General features: G+C 42.3%; 1 protein-coding gene across 1 annotated transcript in view; it reads left to right on the top strand.

Annotated features, from left to right (window-relative positions):
* Positions 1–5,741: 5,741 nt before the first annotated feature.
* LOC127430652 (janus kinase and microtubule-interacting protein 2-like) overlaps positions 5,742–18,035 on the top strand; it is a 63,308-nt gene continuing 51,014 nt past the window's right edge. Inside the window, exon 1 of the mRNA XM_051680579.1 lies at positions 5,742–5,864. The gene's annotated coding sequence lies outside the window, so the exon portion shown is untranslated. The remainder of the gene's footprint in view (positions 5,865–18,035) is intronic.

Below are 18,035 nucleotides of genomic sequence, written 5' to 3'. Positions count from 1 at the left end.
CGTCTTTGTCTGCCCTCGATACTTGTTTTTTTTTTTTTTTTTTAGTGAGCATACTGTCCGACTGGGTCCTGCACAGTACATTTGCATAGGTTTTCATGCATGCAGATCATCATATATTTGGAATAGAACTAGACAGTTTTCTTTAGAAATGGTAAAATTACTTCCTTTAAATCCTTTATTCTAGTTTCCAACAAGCGGATTCTTTCTCGTGGACAAGAGTTCAGAAGAATGTGCTCTACATTCAAATCAGACTGAAAAATCCAGTGCAGGTCACTCACAAACCTCTAACTGTCATGAAGAGGATGAGATGGCAAAGAAAATATTGATTCACCTAATCCACTTACCTTTTGTATGAAAAGACATCTACTGCATGCTTTAATGAGACTTGACACTGTTTTTATAAATGTTATACACGATTTTTTGGGGAGTTGCTTGAATATTAAACTTCTATATAGTGATATGAATCGATAAATATAGATGTATTTACTTGTATGTATTCCCATTATTCCCATATATTCCCATATATGAGACAAATATGCAGAAAAATGTATAGCATGTAGTTCTAGCATAAAGTTTCTGCTTTTGACTTTGATATGTCTTTCTTAATGAAATGTATGAAGTTAAACAACCAAAATGATTGACTGACATTTTTACATATACACCAAAACAGTAAAGACACATTTCAGTCAGTCAGAGTCAGTTGAGTTGTGCAGTTTCGTCATAATTTTGGAGTGTTTGGCTTTCCATGCTGTGTGTAAATACCACATACTGTACCATTTTACATCTGAATTGACTCTAAAGAGAGACTAATTATCTAAAAAGATACACAAAAAAATGAGCTTAGCAATATGATTGATTATAATAATAATAATAAAATGCCAGTGACTTCACAACACATGATGATAGGTTACCTATTTTGTAACCCCAGTTCTCTGAAACATCAAGTGGAGAGATCCATCTATGGGATGGACAGATGTACCGAGCCTGTGAAGAAGCATCCAATTGCACCAAGTCTGGCTTGACAGATAGGAGTGCACATCCAATTCCGCTGTAAGACCTCACCTTTACTTGAGGGATCTGTACTTGCTACTTTTCTTCAGTGAGCATATTCACTTCTCTGTCATGATTTGTCATGACGGCCCCCCTCCCTCTGTCTGTCTTCTGTCAGTGCATTTGTTTTTCCCTCTCGTGTCTCACAGGTGCTGCTCAGCAGCCACGATCAGCGTTGCACTGCTCGCTAGCAGATCTGTAGCACCTGTTTCCCCTTGCCTCCCTCTCTGTTTATGCTCTCCTTTGTCTCGTGTTCCCTGCCAGTTTGTTTTGTGTGTTGGAGTGCATATGCCTTGCACCTCACTTAGTCTGTCCGTTCCCTCATTCCCTTTATTGATTGGTCTTCATTTTTCTCTGTTTGTTCATTGTTTTGGTTCTAGCTTTTTCTCCATCGTGAGAGTCTTTGAGAATGTATTTTGTATTTATTGTTTTCTTTAATAAAGCCCTTTGTTCATTGCCTTGCTGTGTTTGGGTCCTTCCCTTACAAACCACTGACGTTCTTGTGCAGCAAGCAGGGCAAGGTTGGTGGATCCACTCGATGTTTCAGTGAATTGGGGTTACAGAATAGGTAATCTTTCACTCTCTTTCATCAACTCGTGTTCGAGATCCATCTATGGGAAATATGGACAACTCCCCAATTGCCCCATACACTCACAGTGAGGCGCTGACAGTCAGAAGGATGGTCTCCTCATAGAGGCGATGCCTGACACATCCTATATAATATAAGCAGGCCATACAACCCATCAACACAGAAAAGCAGGGCTGAGGGGTCATGCATTAAATTTGGCTTGTAACCTGAGTGGTATCAAGTACACAGTGTAAGTGGTCAAGGGCCATAAAAGAACCCATTATGAAGAGTCCACACCCAGAACTGAATGTGCTACTGTTGTCCTGGTAACATCAAATGAGTATTAACTGACAGAAGTGTGGGGCAGAAGCCCAACATGCAGCTGAACAAATGTCCTGCAGTGGGACCCCCCGAAACAGGGCCTAGGATGCAGCCACACCTCTTGTGGAATGTGGCCTAAGGCCTGAGGGAGGCTGTAACCAATGGAAGCTATGCCAAAGATATTGCTTCCACAAGCCAATAGGAAAAGTACTGTTTTGAAATGGGTTTACCGGTGTGAAGGAAAACCCATGACACCAACAGCTGGTCGCCCTTCCTGATAGCCTCAGTCCTACACATATATAGATTGAGCGCATGCACAGGCATAAAGGCTGGATTGGGTCTAAGAAAAACCTTTCGAGTGAAAATACGTCACATGGTCTTACCGTGTCTTGTCGGAAGTATGTCATGTGGAGAAGTCCCATGGTAGGTCCTACCCGAGAGGGGAGGAACTCTACAAACACGGTAACTGGGGGCAGAGGACCCTCTGCCCAAGGAAGACGCAGTTTACTGACAGGGAAACGATTTAGCGGCAGATATATCACATGGGGTCACCAATTGGGAACCAGCACATGTGGAGCACCTACCCCTGTATAGGGCTTAGTTAGCACATGTACTGGGCCAGCAGCGAGTTTCTCTGCAAACTTGTGAACACGAATGGGAGTCAAAAGTGCACATTTTCACCTCAGGGGAGGGGAAAGACACTATGCACAAGCGATACACCCGGCCAGCTGTCCTGGAACTCACCTGCTCGTACCTGACAATATACAGGATGAGACAGGCTCAACCCGGAGATTGTAGAACCTCGCAAATGTGTTGGGTGTTGCCCAGCCCACTGCTCTGCAGATGTCTACCAAAGAGGCGCCATTGGTCAGGGCCCAGGATGCCGCCACACTCCTAGTAGAGTGGGCTCGGGCAAGGGGGACCAAGGGGACAATCTCATCGGACGTACCATTGGGTGGGGCCTTGCGGCGGGGTGGAGCCTGAGGCACCACGTCGAGAGGGCTCATGCCCCGTAGCCTTGCTGTATCCATGGCCATCGAAGCACTTGCCGGGGAGGGGGGAGGAGGAATATCGTCCTCGCAGTCCTTCGGAACCAGCCTGGTGTGGGCGTGTTTGTGCCACGCATGGGCGGGGGGCCGCCCCTGGAGCGCCATACCTGCCATAAAGGAATGGTGGCTGGTGGTTGTGATAACAACAGCCGAGAGACGAGAGCACCAGATATGTGACCCAGGGAATGAGTAAACCACTCCTTTTCTGAACATGTAGTTTCCCCCTCCCCCCTCCCCAATCAACGAAAAGGCAAAGGATTCTCCTCCCGGCCCTCCACCGGGGGATGGAGTGGTCTGCTTACCATCTCTAGGCCTGCAGCAGGTCTCCATGTGCCTGGGTCGCCCGTCTCAGGGGCGCTTCGAGGCCTTCCTCGGGTTCTTGGCAGCCGGCCGTGAGACGCAGGCAGGCTGCTGCGGAGCCGGTGTTGTTGCGGTAGGAGGACGCCCTTGGTGACGAGCAGACGAGGTGCGAGGTCTTGAACCACGCCGATGCAGGATGTACTGAATAGCCTCCATCTGCTGTTTCACCGCCAAGAACTACTGGGTGAAGTCCTCGACGGTGTCACCAAACCGGCTGACTTGGGAGACAGGGGCATCAAGGAACCGTACCATGTCAGCTTCCCACATCTCGACCAAGTTGAGCCATAGATGGCGCTCCTGGACTACCAGGGTGGACATCGCCTGCCCGAGAGTCCACGCCGTGACCTTCGTCGCCCGGAGAGTGCAGCTCCTGCATCAATCTTGGATCAGAACTACCCTTGTGCAGTTCTCTAAGTGCCTTGGCTTGGTGCACTTGCAGGGAGAGCCATGGCATGCAGGGCGGAGGTGGCCTGTCCAGCGGCACCACAAGCCTTAGTTGCCAGAGACGATGTAACCCTACAGGTGCTGGACGGGTATCTCAGGCAGCCCTGCCAGGTGGCGCCATTTTGAGGGCACAGGTGCACCGCAACCGCCTTATCCACCTGGGGAATCGCTGAGTACCCCCTGGCAGCCCCACCATCAAGGGTAGTGAGAGCGGAGGAGCACAGAGACCGGGTCCGGGCAGTGAAAGGTGCCCGCCACGACCTCGTGGGCTCCTCATGCACCTCCGGGAAGAAAGGGACTGGGGTGGGGCGCGGCCGTGAGCAGTGCCCCGGGCCCAGGAACCAATCGTTAGGCTGCGAGGGTTCGGGGGGGTGGAGGTTTCCACTCCAGCCTAACACACGCAGCCGTCCAGGCAAGCATGGCTGCCAGCTGCGCGTCAGGCTGCGACTGGGCGACCGCACCCGAAGGTGGGAGCCCAGTCGAGACCTCAGCATCAGACTGGACAGCCTGCTCTCCGATACTGCAATCAAGAGCTCATCCACTTCGCGAGCGCCGAAACGAGACTGCGAACTCGCCCTGAGACGAGCCAGCGGTCTCATCCCAGCGGGTCAAACGAGTGTACTGGGGAATGGGAGGTCAGTGGGGAGTTACCCGGCAGAGTGGCTCCCATAGGGGCCCCCAAATCACCCCCAGTGCTAACCGATGCGACCTCAAACCCGTAGGTAGAAGGACCAAGGCGGGGAGCCGCTGGGGTGGTCTTTCCCTCTAACGAAGGAAAAACCACGACCGCAACGTTGCCATGGTCACACTCTCACAGTGATAACATGACCCGTCCAGGAACGCTGTCTCCGCGTGGGCAGCGCCCAAGTACGTAAGACCGCGATCGTGGCCATCGGAAGTGGAGAGGTAATGACCGCAACCAGGAAATACACACAAACGGAGAGGCATCTTTAAAAAGATGCTCTCGTTTAATGCTACTCTTTTAGAACGGGAAAATATACTCTTTCAGTAGGAAAAATATACTCTTTTAGCTGCTGAAGCGCCCAGGGGCATTCTCTGCACTTCACCAGTGCAAGAGGGGGAGAAGCCACTGTAATGCGCCGTAAATCCAACAGCTTTTCGAGGTGAATGGATCGGCAGAGTAATTCAGCACGCTGAACACAACCGCTCGGCTCCGAAGAGAAAATCTGAATGAGTGGTTGCGAGCCAGCTCCTTTTATACCCGTATGTCCAGGGGAGTGGCGTGCAAATTCCACTCGCCAATTCCCATTGGCCTTTTTTCAAAATCAGAGGTGTTTGGTGCTCCCAAGAATGACCCCTAGTGTCACTACATCGACACAACGTTGAGTGAGTGACAGATAGGGAACTGCCTCCACCAGCTAGGAGAATAATGATCATTCTAAAAAAAATAAAAACTTTCCTTATATTTATTTTACTTACAAATTCAATAGAGATATGCTAAAATGCTGATATCAACATATGGTCAGGTATGTGACATCTGCTTTTGTAAACCCCCTCCACTCAGGAGCAGCAATCACTCATCACATTATTTTTATGTTCTAACTCATTTCATTGCATGCATACTGAATGTCATTGCATGTACAACATTGTCAACCATTGTGTGCTTCATTCATAGCATGCATATTATCACAAATTGCACTTTAAATACATATTCTTACTCCTTGCATGTAGTAGTAATTTCAGTGAATATCTCTATATAAATTCAAACAGCTCTAAAGTGGGATGGAGGCATCTATCTATCTATCTATCTATCTATCTACACTGACTGCAGTGTGTAAATGTGATGAGGTCATTCCGACAGCAGGAGGAAGAGGAGGGCGGGGTTACGCAGCATCATTCAGACAGCAGGAGGAGGAGGAGGGCGGGGTTACGCAGCATCATTCAGACAGCAGCAGGAGGAGGAGGAGGGCGGGATTACGCAGCATCATCGGAGCTTGTCGTTTCATTGTACGGCTGCTGATGCTGAGAGATCGCGCCGAGAAATATGTAGGACCATGATTGCGGATTTGGGGTTTATAGGCCGTGGCATATCGCTAAGGATTGTTTTCTAGGTAAGCATTGCTTTTTGTTCGGGTTGTTTGATTCGTTACCATATGAACCGTCTTTACGCGCTGTCTGGGAGATAGCGATGCCGAGAGCGTCTGGATAGATTTATAGTAGCCTCTCCAAGGCACGCTTGGATTTAATGCATATGTGAAGAAACAGCTGAGATGAGAATACGCAAATAAAGAAGGCAACACTGTATGATCATGATTAGGTTCCCGATTGATATTGTGTTTTTCTATGGATATATCAATGGGAATTGGTGAGCTTGGCCTGCGCTTTAGGAGGCGTATGATCTCGCGCTGGCAGGCCGTGCGTGTGCATTGATCGCTGCCAGTGCATCACAGAGCATACAGTGCAAATACATAGGATCTTTGATGTTCATGCCTCATACTTTAATGCATGGCAATTACATAAGGTGAACTTTAGGCATACCTATGCAATTCTGTCACATGGCCTTTATAGAGCGTTGACGAGTCAACATGAACTTGTCATGTGATTTAAAACCCTGTTTAGAAACTATATAACAAACTGGACAAAAACAGATAAGCTTGTTTCTGTTTGAAATACTTAACATTTTAATTGAGAAATGAGCTGTCTGTTTTATTGGCTTTTACCCCTAGTCAAAAATCCTAAAGCATGACAGGATTTCTATTGGAATTTCTATCAATCATAATCTGGAACCAATTCGAATGGAAATCCTCAACCAGTAAAATAAGATCCTGTTGGGAAAACTGAAGTTCCGACAGGATTTTTGTTACTGGACAGTTAAAGGAAAATCACAAGGAGTTTTAAAATCCTGAACAATTATTTGTATTCCTTTACATTGGCATTTTGTACCACTTGGAATTATAATAGTTGTATTGGGAAGTATGAAGTATGTATATTTGTTTTCTCTATAGTTATATAATCATACATTTCCTTTTAGGACCCTTTAGGATTGATTCCAAATTATGATAAAAATTCCAATAGGAATCCTCTAGCATTTTTGGACTAGGCACCCAAATCTGAGAATAGAATCCCCCAGGGAATATGTCAAACATTACAAAGCATTAACATTTCCAAAAAAGGACAGCTCTGCTTGGCTGCTAAAGACACTGCAAATAAAGAGGCCTAAAATTGAAATATGAAAAAAATAAAAAAATAAAAATAAATAAAAAAAATAGGCTCCTCAGAATACAAATTTTATTTATGGATAATTCGCCTCTTTTCCATTGTGTGATTTGTTTGCGTATATTCTAAAGAATTCTTAACATCAGTCTTTAAATAATCAAGATATTACAGTACAAAGACCCCAAAATAATTGATAAGAAAATAATGAATCTGTACTATATGTTCTTGTTATTGCTTTTCATGGTATGAAACTTTAGAACCTTATAAGTATACTTACTAACTGCATTACTAACCATTTAACATTGATCACACTTAGAATATCTATTAATTATGCATGTTATGAATCCAAATTTTTCTGTTGAAATGGAACTAAAACATCAACCACACGAATTTTAGAGTGATATGTTTTATTATGCTTTTGGATTAGCAGAGAAGTATTTGTTGGAACAAATGACGTAACCAAGATTATTTTCACCTGCCAAAAAAAGAGACATTATCCCCAAAAATCTAATTCTTGGAAAAGAAATGACATCGACTTACTGGGGAGACTGTAAAGTCTGTTGTGTCGAGGATTGGCATGGGGGGCAGGGTAAAAAGGCTTGATCCCTGAAGTTTGGCAAAACAAGAGGTTGGGGGATCTAAAAAATAATCGTAGAAAGCTTTAATTCTAAATATATTTCGATAGTTCTGTTTGATTTTAAGTTTTATTTTCGACTATGCCTAAAATGGGTTATACCATTGTCATTGCCTGAGTGGACCAAGTAAATGCACTAAAAAGGCGCACCTGTTCACACGAGAAGTCGGCAGGTTTTTCTGATACTTCCAGTACCCTAGGATTGGCCACATTGTGGAGTGACCGGATGTGCGTCACGTCAGCAGCATGAGAGACTCGGGTTTGGATACCATGTTGAAACAAGAAATAAACCGCATACCGCTTTGGCCACTGGGGGCAGTGTTTCGCATTCTGGTAAGCAAAGACCGATTTCAGCTAAAGAAAAGCCAACTTACTGTTTCCATTTTCAGTATGAGATCAGTCTGCCCCCACCCCCAAGGTCACTGTGTAATTCGCACCCTGCATAGAACCACTGCAAAAGTTGATTTTTAAAGAGAAAGAAGTGGAAGAAAAAAACAATTAGAGTTATTTATTTATTTTTTGGTAAATGATACTCGGACACCGCTTTTATTCACAACATATGTTTATTTAAAAATAAATAAACACATTTGGGGGTTATACGGCAGGGCTCTTCAACTACTTTCTTTGGGGGCTAGAGTCTGTAAGTTTGCATTCCCCTTTTGTCTTGTAAGTTTTATATACACCTTTCAGAATTTATACAAATATAAGAGATAAAGATCATTTTTTTATTTAGTACTGGCATTCAGATTCTACATAACAGATATTTACACAAAGTATAGTTTGCATATTGTTTAATGTTGCCTTCTTGAGCATCAATGAATGTTTGCACCATATATATATCCAAGATGCAGTATATTGTGAAACTCCAGTCCCAAATACTCCCTAATAACCAGAAGAAAAAAAAACAAGCATAAGACATAACACTTAGTACATAACACAGGACTTCTAATTATAAAGAAGCCTTAAATACACTTGGGGACACTTATTTTGAAATATTGGCGGGACCTCCAGTCACGTCAGGGCTCTAGGCAGCCACCTATATCGGCTAAAGAATGAGCTGGCCCTGAGTATATATAATGAGGACATAAATAGATACTGTAGAGAGTGGATCAATATGCGTTAGTGTTTGCATTTCAAATAACTGAATCAAGTTTAACTGAATTACACGACTGTTAGTTGAGGGATGTAGAGAAACCCTCTGAAACTCAATCTGATTGTTAGTCACTATGTTGGCCTTCATTTCCCTCTTACCAGAAATGGGATTTTAGGATTTTTGTTCAAACTGACCAATTCTCATCCTCAGACGGCATGACAATGGGACAACAGACCGCCCGCAATCCATCCGGTGCATATTGCGCACAAAACTGCCAAGCATTTTCTCGATCTAATAAACTCTAATCTGATTTCCGGGATTAGGTGCACACAGGGTTTTTTTAATCAGTCTGTGCAACCCATGGTGGCTCTCAGTAGCAAGTAAACTAGATATCCACAAGCATGTATGTTCTGCTTTGTTGTCTGAGTAATCAGTACTTATACTTCAGGACAGAAATTCTGATCACGAAGACTATAGACCTTTTCTGCATTTTCTTTTCAGCAAGCGTATTTACATGCACGATTTTACACCAGTTACACTCACACTGCTCTATTATTGTGGTGTAATCCATTTCGGCTTAACCCACCATAAACATCATGTTAAAAACAAAATGAACTGTGATTGATTAATAATAATAATAATACATTTTATTTATAATGCGCTTTTCTAGTACCCAAAGTGCTACAGACAGATGCAAAAAAGACAAATAAAATAAAAAATTTCTGTAATACAGTACAACACAATAAATCATTCTAAACAATACAATAAAACTAATCAATACAATAAAATACTAGTCATCTCAATCTATATAAGCAATTTTAAAAAGATGGGTTTTTAACAACTTCTTAAAACTGTCTAATGTGGGAGCATCTCTAACAGCAAGAGGAAGTGCATTCCATAATCTAGGTGCAGCAACTGAAAAAGCTTTCTCACCCATAGATTTTAGTCTACAAAGAGGCTGCTGAAGAGTAAAAGAATCAGCAGAACAAAGAGAAGGCATGTAAAAGGTAACTAAGTCACAGAATTAAGAAGGGGCCATTCCATGCACAGCATTGTAAGTTAGAGTGAGAGTTTTAAAATCAATACGCGACTGAACAGGAAGCCAATGCAAACTATAAAGCATGCCTGTGATGTGCTGACGTGATGGAGTAGAAGTGAGAACACGTGCTGCTGAATTCTGAATATACTGTAACCGTTTGATAGACTTAGCAGGTAGACCAACAAATAGTGCGTTACAATAATCAATCCTGGAAGTAACAAACGCGTGAATAAGCCTTTCAGCATCAAGCAATGTAAGGAAAGGCCTAATTTTAGCAATGATACTAAGATGATGGAATGCAGATTTTGTGATACTCTTATTGTGTGAATCTAATGTCAAATGAGCATCAAAAATCACACCAAGGTTACGAGCATGAGTAGATGGAACTACGATACTATCATCCATGAAATAGCTACCTTTGTGAATAGCTGCTGGTGTGCCAATGAGAAGAACCTCTTTCTTTGAACAATTCCGTTTTAAAAAATGATGGTGCATCCACATTTTTATTTCCTGCACACACTCAGAAAAAAGTGTAGAGGTAACATTGATATCGGACTTAGAGCTGATATAGATTTGAGTATCATCAGCATAAAAGTGGAACCCTAAGCCATAATTCCTAATAATTTGCCCCAGAGGAAGCATATAAATGCTAAACAATATAGGACCCAAGACAGATCCCTGAGGAACACCATGACAGACCTGTCCAATGTCAGATTTGTTGTTTCCCAAAACAACAAAATGGGAACGATCAGTTAGGTAAGACTTAAACCATTTAAACACAGTACCAGAGATACCAAGCCAACTCTCATGTCTATTTAGCAGAATGGAGTGGCACACCATGTCAAATGCTGCACTCAGATATAACAACACCAAGATGGTAGAGGCTCCAGAGTCAGCTGATACAAGCAGGTCATTCATGACTCGAACCAAGGCAGTCTCTGTACTGTGTCCCTTTTAAACCCAGATTGGAAAGGCTCAAAAAGCTTGTTGAGTAACAAGTGTGAGTATAGTTGTGTCGCAACGACATGTTCCAAAACCTTAACAAGAAAGGGAAGAATTGAGATAGGCCTGTAATTTGATAGATCCAGGCTTTTTAAGGACTGGTGTAATAGCTGCAACCTTAAGAGCTTCTGGAACAATACCAGTAGTAAGCGAGGTGTTCACAATGTTCAAAATGATGGGAGTTATTGATGGCAGATATTGCTTTACATGTCAGACAAACGGTCTCCTACTGTCTAAGTGGCCGGTTTAATGATAATATTTCTGCGTTGTGGACCAGACCTTATGCCAATACTCAAAGGTTTGGATATCCGAGGTTAAAACTGAACCATGGATAGTAATCTTTGTTGTGACTCTTCTGTAAACCTCTGTAATTGTGTCTGTAGTGACTTAAAAAAACAGCTAATTTTGGAAAGAGTGGAGATAAAACTGGGTCATGATGCCAGTGTGCTGTTGCGGGAACTGGGCCAGTGTGACTGGAAGGAAATCTAACAATGACGTCCCCCTTATTTCAGGAAATATCAGGAATTAGATTACTGATTATTATGTTTATGACATAAAATGAACTTATTAAGTAATTCAAGCTCAAATTAGGGTAAAATTAACGGGCAATATGAAAATGAAACACATAATGTAATTTTATGCATCCATGGCAGTGAGTGCAGCTGTTGTGTTAGAAGATCCTGTAGTAACTGTGGCACTTGCAAGAAAGCAAAGCTCCTAGTTTTGTGTAGATTGTTGGCCAGCAAAAATATCCATCGTGATGGGCACTTCCTATACTTAGCACACATAAACAGTGAAAGCAGAGACATTCAGAGGGATTTATGAGTACTGAACATGTGATTGGCGGTGAAAGCTCGCTGGATGACCTCGGCAGCAGCTAATTCTGAACGTGTGAAGACAGATGGGAGAGGAGAAATCAGATTATTGCTTTGCATGTTTTAAATTTAGCATCCAGAGGCGCATACATGTTTATGTTTTTCTGTAGATTTTGGGTTAATATGGTATTAGTGATCAGTGTTTCCCACAGGATGTTGTGAGACTGTGGCTGGTGGACCTTGGACCCTCTATGGGGGTCTGGGGGTATGCTCCCCCGTAAGAAAATTTTGTACATTTTCAAGTTAAATGCATCAGTCTGGTGAAATTTGAGAGGAAAATTAAGAGGCTATGAAGATATCTATGAAGATCTTTGTGCTCTTGTAAACAATTTTGTGCTCTATTAGTAATTTAGTTTACTACTAGAGTTTAACGCAGTTCACAAATGGTCAAAATACAAATTCGACTAGAGCATACATTTGAGCCAGGGCTCGACATTAAGCACTGTCATGTGATTGTCCTCCGGACAAGTAAATTGGTCATTCACTTGTCCGAGTAAAAAAGTTACTTGTCCGGAGAGAAAAAAGGACATTTAAGTTACATGCTCAAGTAACATGTCAAAGTTTATATTGTATATTTTTCTAAAATTATGACCGATGACCAACCTAATACTGTACCTATGCAATCAACTCAATTCTCTCTGACAGAAATGTAAACTGCACTGGGTAGGGGAGAAGGCTGTTGGTATGGTAGTCAAATAAAGGAAAGCCTCCATTGCCATCATTAACAGCAGGGGTGCTCACACTTCTATGGAATGAGATCTACTTTTTCATCATGTTATTGCAGCAAGATCTACCATGTACAATAAAGGCTATACATTATCACAATACCAAAATTTCAGCAGTCGGTAGTGAAATCTGACGATTCTCAAAACCAGCTTCAATACCACAACAAACTAATATGTTAATTATGGAAGAATGGTTTCAAGTTCTTAAGTAATTATTCAAGAATAGTAAACAGTCAGTAATAAAATAACAATAAAAAACAGCAATGAATAGAAATGGATTAAAAATAATAGAACAAAAAATTGCATTTGGAATGCCCAATTCCCAGTGCGCTCTAAGTCCTCGTGGTGGCATAGTGACTCGCCTCAATCTGGGTGGTGGAGGACGAATCTCAGTTGCCGCCACGTCTGAGACCGTCAATCTGCGCATCTTATCACGTGGCTTGTTGAGCGCATTACCGCGGAGACATAGTGTGTGTGGAGGCTTCACACCATCCATCGCGGCATCCACACACAACTCACCACACGCCCCACCGAGAGCGAGAACCACATTATAGCGACCACGAGGAGGTTACCCCATGTGACTCTACCCTCCCTAGCAACCAGGCCAATTTGTTTGCTAGGAGACCTGGCTGGGGTCACTCAGCACGCCCTGGATTCGAACTCGCAAACTCGAGGGGTGGTAGTCAGCGTCTTTACTCACTGAGCTACCCAGGCCCCATTTTCTTGTTTTCTTGTTCTGGTTGTTTGACTATTATAATGACACACTAACTAGATGGCAGCAGGTCTATTAGCTTACATTTATACATACAAGTCCGACATTTTAATATAAATCTGTTTTTTTCTCAGCTGTTTACGTTCACTTTAGACATCACTCTCTGTGTTTACATGAATACCTCACCAAGATGGGCATTTTGGCCGAATTTTGAAATGTGTTTGACTGTTCAGGTGCGCATTAGCGTGAGCATTCTCAGAACACATGTGCATGTTCAGCACACACACACACACATGCCTGTCAATCAAACAGGGTGCAGCTGTTACTAGATCACTAGTGAATTATAAAATTACATGTTCTGGATTACTTTCAACAGCAGAATAAGAATACAAACTTTATAATAAGTGACAGGCCTAGGCTATCACAAATATAGTCAGTTATTTTTTCGTTATTTACATTTTAATCAGTTTGCTTGTCTGGTTGGGCAAGTAAAATTCTCTTTCACTTGACCCTTCAAAAATCCACTTGTCCCAGACAAGCTGACAAGCGGACAAGTGTTAATGTCGAGCCCTGCATTGATAATTATAAAATTGTGTTTTGACTACTGGATAGCTGCTGTGGATACTGTAACGTCAGTTAACGTTACCTACCTCAAACGATGTAGTGTCCTCAAAATGCCTTGGTGTCTCGGATAGAGCCAGGTGGTTCCAGTGTCTGTGTGTGTGAGCATGCATGCGTACAAGATCTTTTATGTTATTATGAGAAGTATAAAAATATTTTCGGTTCATTATGAAACTGTGGCGGCCCACCACAGTCTAGGTAATTAATGGTAATTAATGAGTGATAGTTGTTTTATAGTGTGTTACAGTGAGGCATCTCATGCCATGTTTAGTCCTGATGTAGCCACTGGTGGAACTTTATTTGCATAAATAAAGTGCATTCCTCTTTCGTGTGCAAAATACATCAGACGGTCAGTTAGTGAACTGTGCCACATGAGGTTGAGACTAAGCTGTTTTGTAATTCTAGCATTTGGGATCAGCTTCCATGGAGGGAAAGAGCATAATCTCAAGGATTTTGCTGTCTAGCATAAACAGCATAATCAAAATATCCGGCCAACATCAAAAAGTTAAATCTCAGACATCAGTGATCAAGAAGATTAACCAAGAAATGAACTGGTACAAATGACATAACCAAGATTATTTTCCTCTGTCAAAAAAACACAGTAAGCAAAAATCAGTGTACTATTTCCCACAATCATATACTCAGGACACATTTGCAACTTGTTTGACAGACTTATGGCAATGTGGAATTTTTTGTGGTGCTGCATATTGAAATAATTGTTTACATTTGCATTTATGCATTTGGTAGGCATGTTTAAATTTATGTGACTTACAGTGATATACATTTTATCTGTTTGATTCCCAAAGAACATGCAAAAACATGATTTTGGGATGCTCTACCAGTTCAGCTTCTACAAATACTTCTAAGGAAGTTTTTGTATCAGTAGTTTTATCCTATTTGAAAGATTTAGATGAAAGATGAAAACTGTGACATGATGAATCCACTCCCTTTATATTCAACCTGAAACCCAATCTGATATTCCTGTGACAAAATTCAAGCATTCCTCTTCCATTTAAATTAAGATGTTGTAATTTCTCCGATGTACAAAATCAAATATGAAGTGACAGGTTATGACTTTTATTCATCAACAACAAACAAAAAGAAACCAGGCCACCATGAGCCATGAAACTCACAGTTTGATCAATCAAAATTTGAGAAAATAAGATGGTGTCTTCAATAAAATAATACACTGATTCTTGAGATAAGGGACAAAACATGCCCTACATAAAAGTCCTCTTAATGTTTAATGGAAATGTGTATACTCAGGACATTAATTAGTTATATAAATGCATGCTCTATATTTGGAAGGACGTGTAACTGAACCTGTCCTCAGCAAGAGGTCACAATGTTAAACTGCCAAACAAAGTGTTTAAAAATGCAATAAATTCATAAATATAAATATCAAATTAAAGGTAGGGATCTGTAGGATATCAAACAATATATAAACTAAACTTTAACTGGTAGTTTCCATTAAAAAAAGTACCCTCCCCCTCCATGGGGCGGCTCCCGATGCCCCAGAACAACAGCAGAACCAGCCATGCGAGGGAGGGCAGGGGAAACCAAGAGGGTGGTGCAAAGGTGGGAATGGGGTCCGGCAGCCAGGGAGGGATCCAGGAAGGGATCGAGGTCCGTAAGCCTAGGAGGAGGCTTGGGTTGTGGAACAGGGCCTGACAAGGCAGAGTGGCATATAGGAATCTCAGGGGGTGGAGCCGCTGGAGACTCAGGGAGCAGAGCCGCAGGGGACGGAGTTGCATTGCACTCAGGAGGCAGGTGCAGAGCATTATGAGGCTCAGGAAGTGGAGCCACAAGTGGGGGAGCCACAGGAGGCAGAGCCACAGGGGGTGGAGCCGAATGCAGCTCAGGATGCAGAGGTGCAGGTGGCAGAACAGTGTGCAGCTCAGGAAGCAGAGCCACAGGTGGCTCAGGGAATGGAGTCTCAGGAAGCAGAGCAGTATATGGCTAAGGAGGCGGAGCCACAGGAGGAGAAGGGGGGAGCCACAGTATGAGCAGCAGACGGAGCCGCAGGAGGATCATCAGAGGGCAGGTGTGGGCACTGCCTCGTGGACCGTGGCAGGCATGGGCGCTGGCTCGTGGACCATGGCAGGAATAATGGGGAACTCAGCTGTGGAATCCACTGTAGGAGTGTTGGCCTCCATCACTCCTACAGTGAAGTCTGATCCGCTCAGCAACAACACCAGATCAATATATTTGTCCAGAGTCTAGGGGCTTTTGCCATAAGGCATGAGAGACTTCACGGACACATTTAATCCAATCCAGAAAAGGTCCTTTAGAGCCACGTCATTGAAGTCCACTTCGTTGGCTAATTCACAAAAGTTCACCACATATTCCTCCAGAGAGTGATTCCCCTGACACAGATAAAGAAGGCTCACTGCTGGGTACATTTCTATCGATCAGGTCTTCTGTCATGCTTTAGATGGAAGGAGAGACAAACACAGGAGTTGGAGTGAACCCAATTGCAGTGTGTTTAATGACAAAACAAAAACTATGTACAAAACTACAAAGAAAACACTGAGCATTATAAAAGGTAAAACAAAGAAAAATAATCATAACAAGGCTAAACAAAGAAGAATAACAACCTCCTCCTCCTCCTCCTACTCCTACTCCTACTCCTACTCCTACTACTACTACTACTACTACTACTACTACTACGCATTAAAGGATGGTGATCTTAAACGAGAGGAGACTCGATAAACAGAGTGAATGAGGGGAGTTTATATAGAGTCCTTGATGAGGTGATTGGGAACAGGTGTGGCTGATTAGAGTGAGGGTGAACTAGAGCAGTTGATGGCTGGAGTGGTGGAGACAGAAAAGGGCGTGACAGACACAAGGTCTGGTAAGTATTATATTTTTTATATTTTAAACAAACAATGTTTAAGTCTCTGTGGTCACGGCTTCAACATGTCAACATCTTCATTCCCATTAAGATAATTTTCTTAATTTTGGCATTTTAGTTTAGGTTATAGAGGCAGCTTCAACTGAGGAAAAAAACAAAAAGTTCCAGTGTACAACACATGGATAAGATGGAAAAATATTCAATTTTGTCAACTCTGTCAGAAATTCCGGAGTAGTGTCCGGAACACAATAGTGTGAAACAGAAAAAAAAATATATAGAATCTATTTTATCCTTTAAATCCTTTACTGAACACTATTATTAGATAATTAAAGACTTTACACTCTTGTTAGATGGATCAAGTGAATAAATGTCCATTTTCAGGAAAAGCATTTAAAAAAAAACTTGTTCGTTAGCCGAGACTTTGTCCACAAATATATCCATTCCGATGAATTTAGTGTTAAAATAATAAAAACTAAGATTTAAAACCTGTGTTGTCCCTTATCTCAAGAATCAGTGATTTTATGTTATTCATGGGCAACCAAGAACCAATCACAGCCCTTCTAGCATAAAGACATGAAAACATGACCTTGAAGGTGAAGTGTGTAATTTCTGCGCTATTAGTGGCACAAATAAAATTTATTTTTATTATATTTTTTTCAAAAATAAAATGTGTTTTCGAACAACATTTGCCAACACCCCTCATTATCATCACACCCTTTCGCACTCTCTGATTCCCTGTGAACAAATAGGCAATACTAAATAAAAGATGATAAACATTTAACGTCGTATTAAACAATACTACTATAACATATACACACTGGACAGAAAGCGTTGCAGAGGAATCTGCTCGTCCGATAACACCGCTGGATTGAACGGCAGCTGGTGTGTGGGGGATCCAGCACAAGAGGTATTATGGTTCTTTGTGACTAGTAAGCATAACGATACATATTCCGAGTATTTTACTAATTTATCTGAAGCTCAACAGTAATGAACTTGAGTGTAGCTTACCTGTTGAGAAGCAACACACCGAGAATCGGACCCCAAAAATTCACTCAAAGTCCTCCACCTTGTAAATGTTCACTCTGGTTTTACTCCGTTCTCTGTTTCTGTCTTTTAGCAAGTCTTTGAATTTTGGTGAATCTAAGTTTTGTTTCCTCTGTAACACGTCTGCCATGGACGTTCATATTCTCCCAGTTGAATCGTTTACAACAAGTAGCCACGCCCCAAACTCATGCTTTAGATTGAGATAGAAAGGGGTGGGTGGAGCTGTGCATGCCGCTCAAAATATAAACATCAATGTTTTGATAGTGCCTTGGAGGCTCAGTGTTTACACTTTTGGTGATATTTTGGTCCTTCAGCTGAGAAGCACTGGCACAGGAAGCATGTTAGAAGTAATGAGTGTGTTTGTGAATAAAACATGACAGTGTAACCTACCATAACCCACCCTAAAGTTTAAATATTCACACTACTGCCTTGGTTTTAGCTCAGTAGTAGAGACTGTAGAGAGTGTT

This window comes from Myxocyprinus asiaticus, chromosome 40 (genome assembly GCF_019703515.2).
Source record: "Myxocyprinus asiaticus isolate MX2 ecotype Aquarium Trade chromosome 40, UBuf_Myxa_2, whole genome shotgun sequence".
NCBI classification, from domain to species: Eukaryota; Metazoa; Chordata; class Actinopteri; order Cypriniformes; family Catostomidae; genus Myxocyprinus; species Myxocyprinus asiaticus.
The sequence above is the reverse complement of the archived record's forward strand: the minus strand, read 5'-3'. Positions and strand labels throughout refer to the sequence as shown.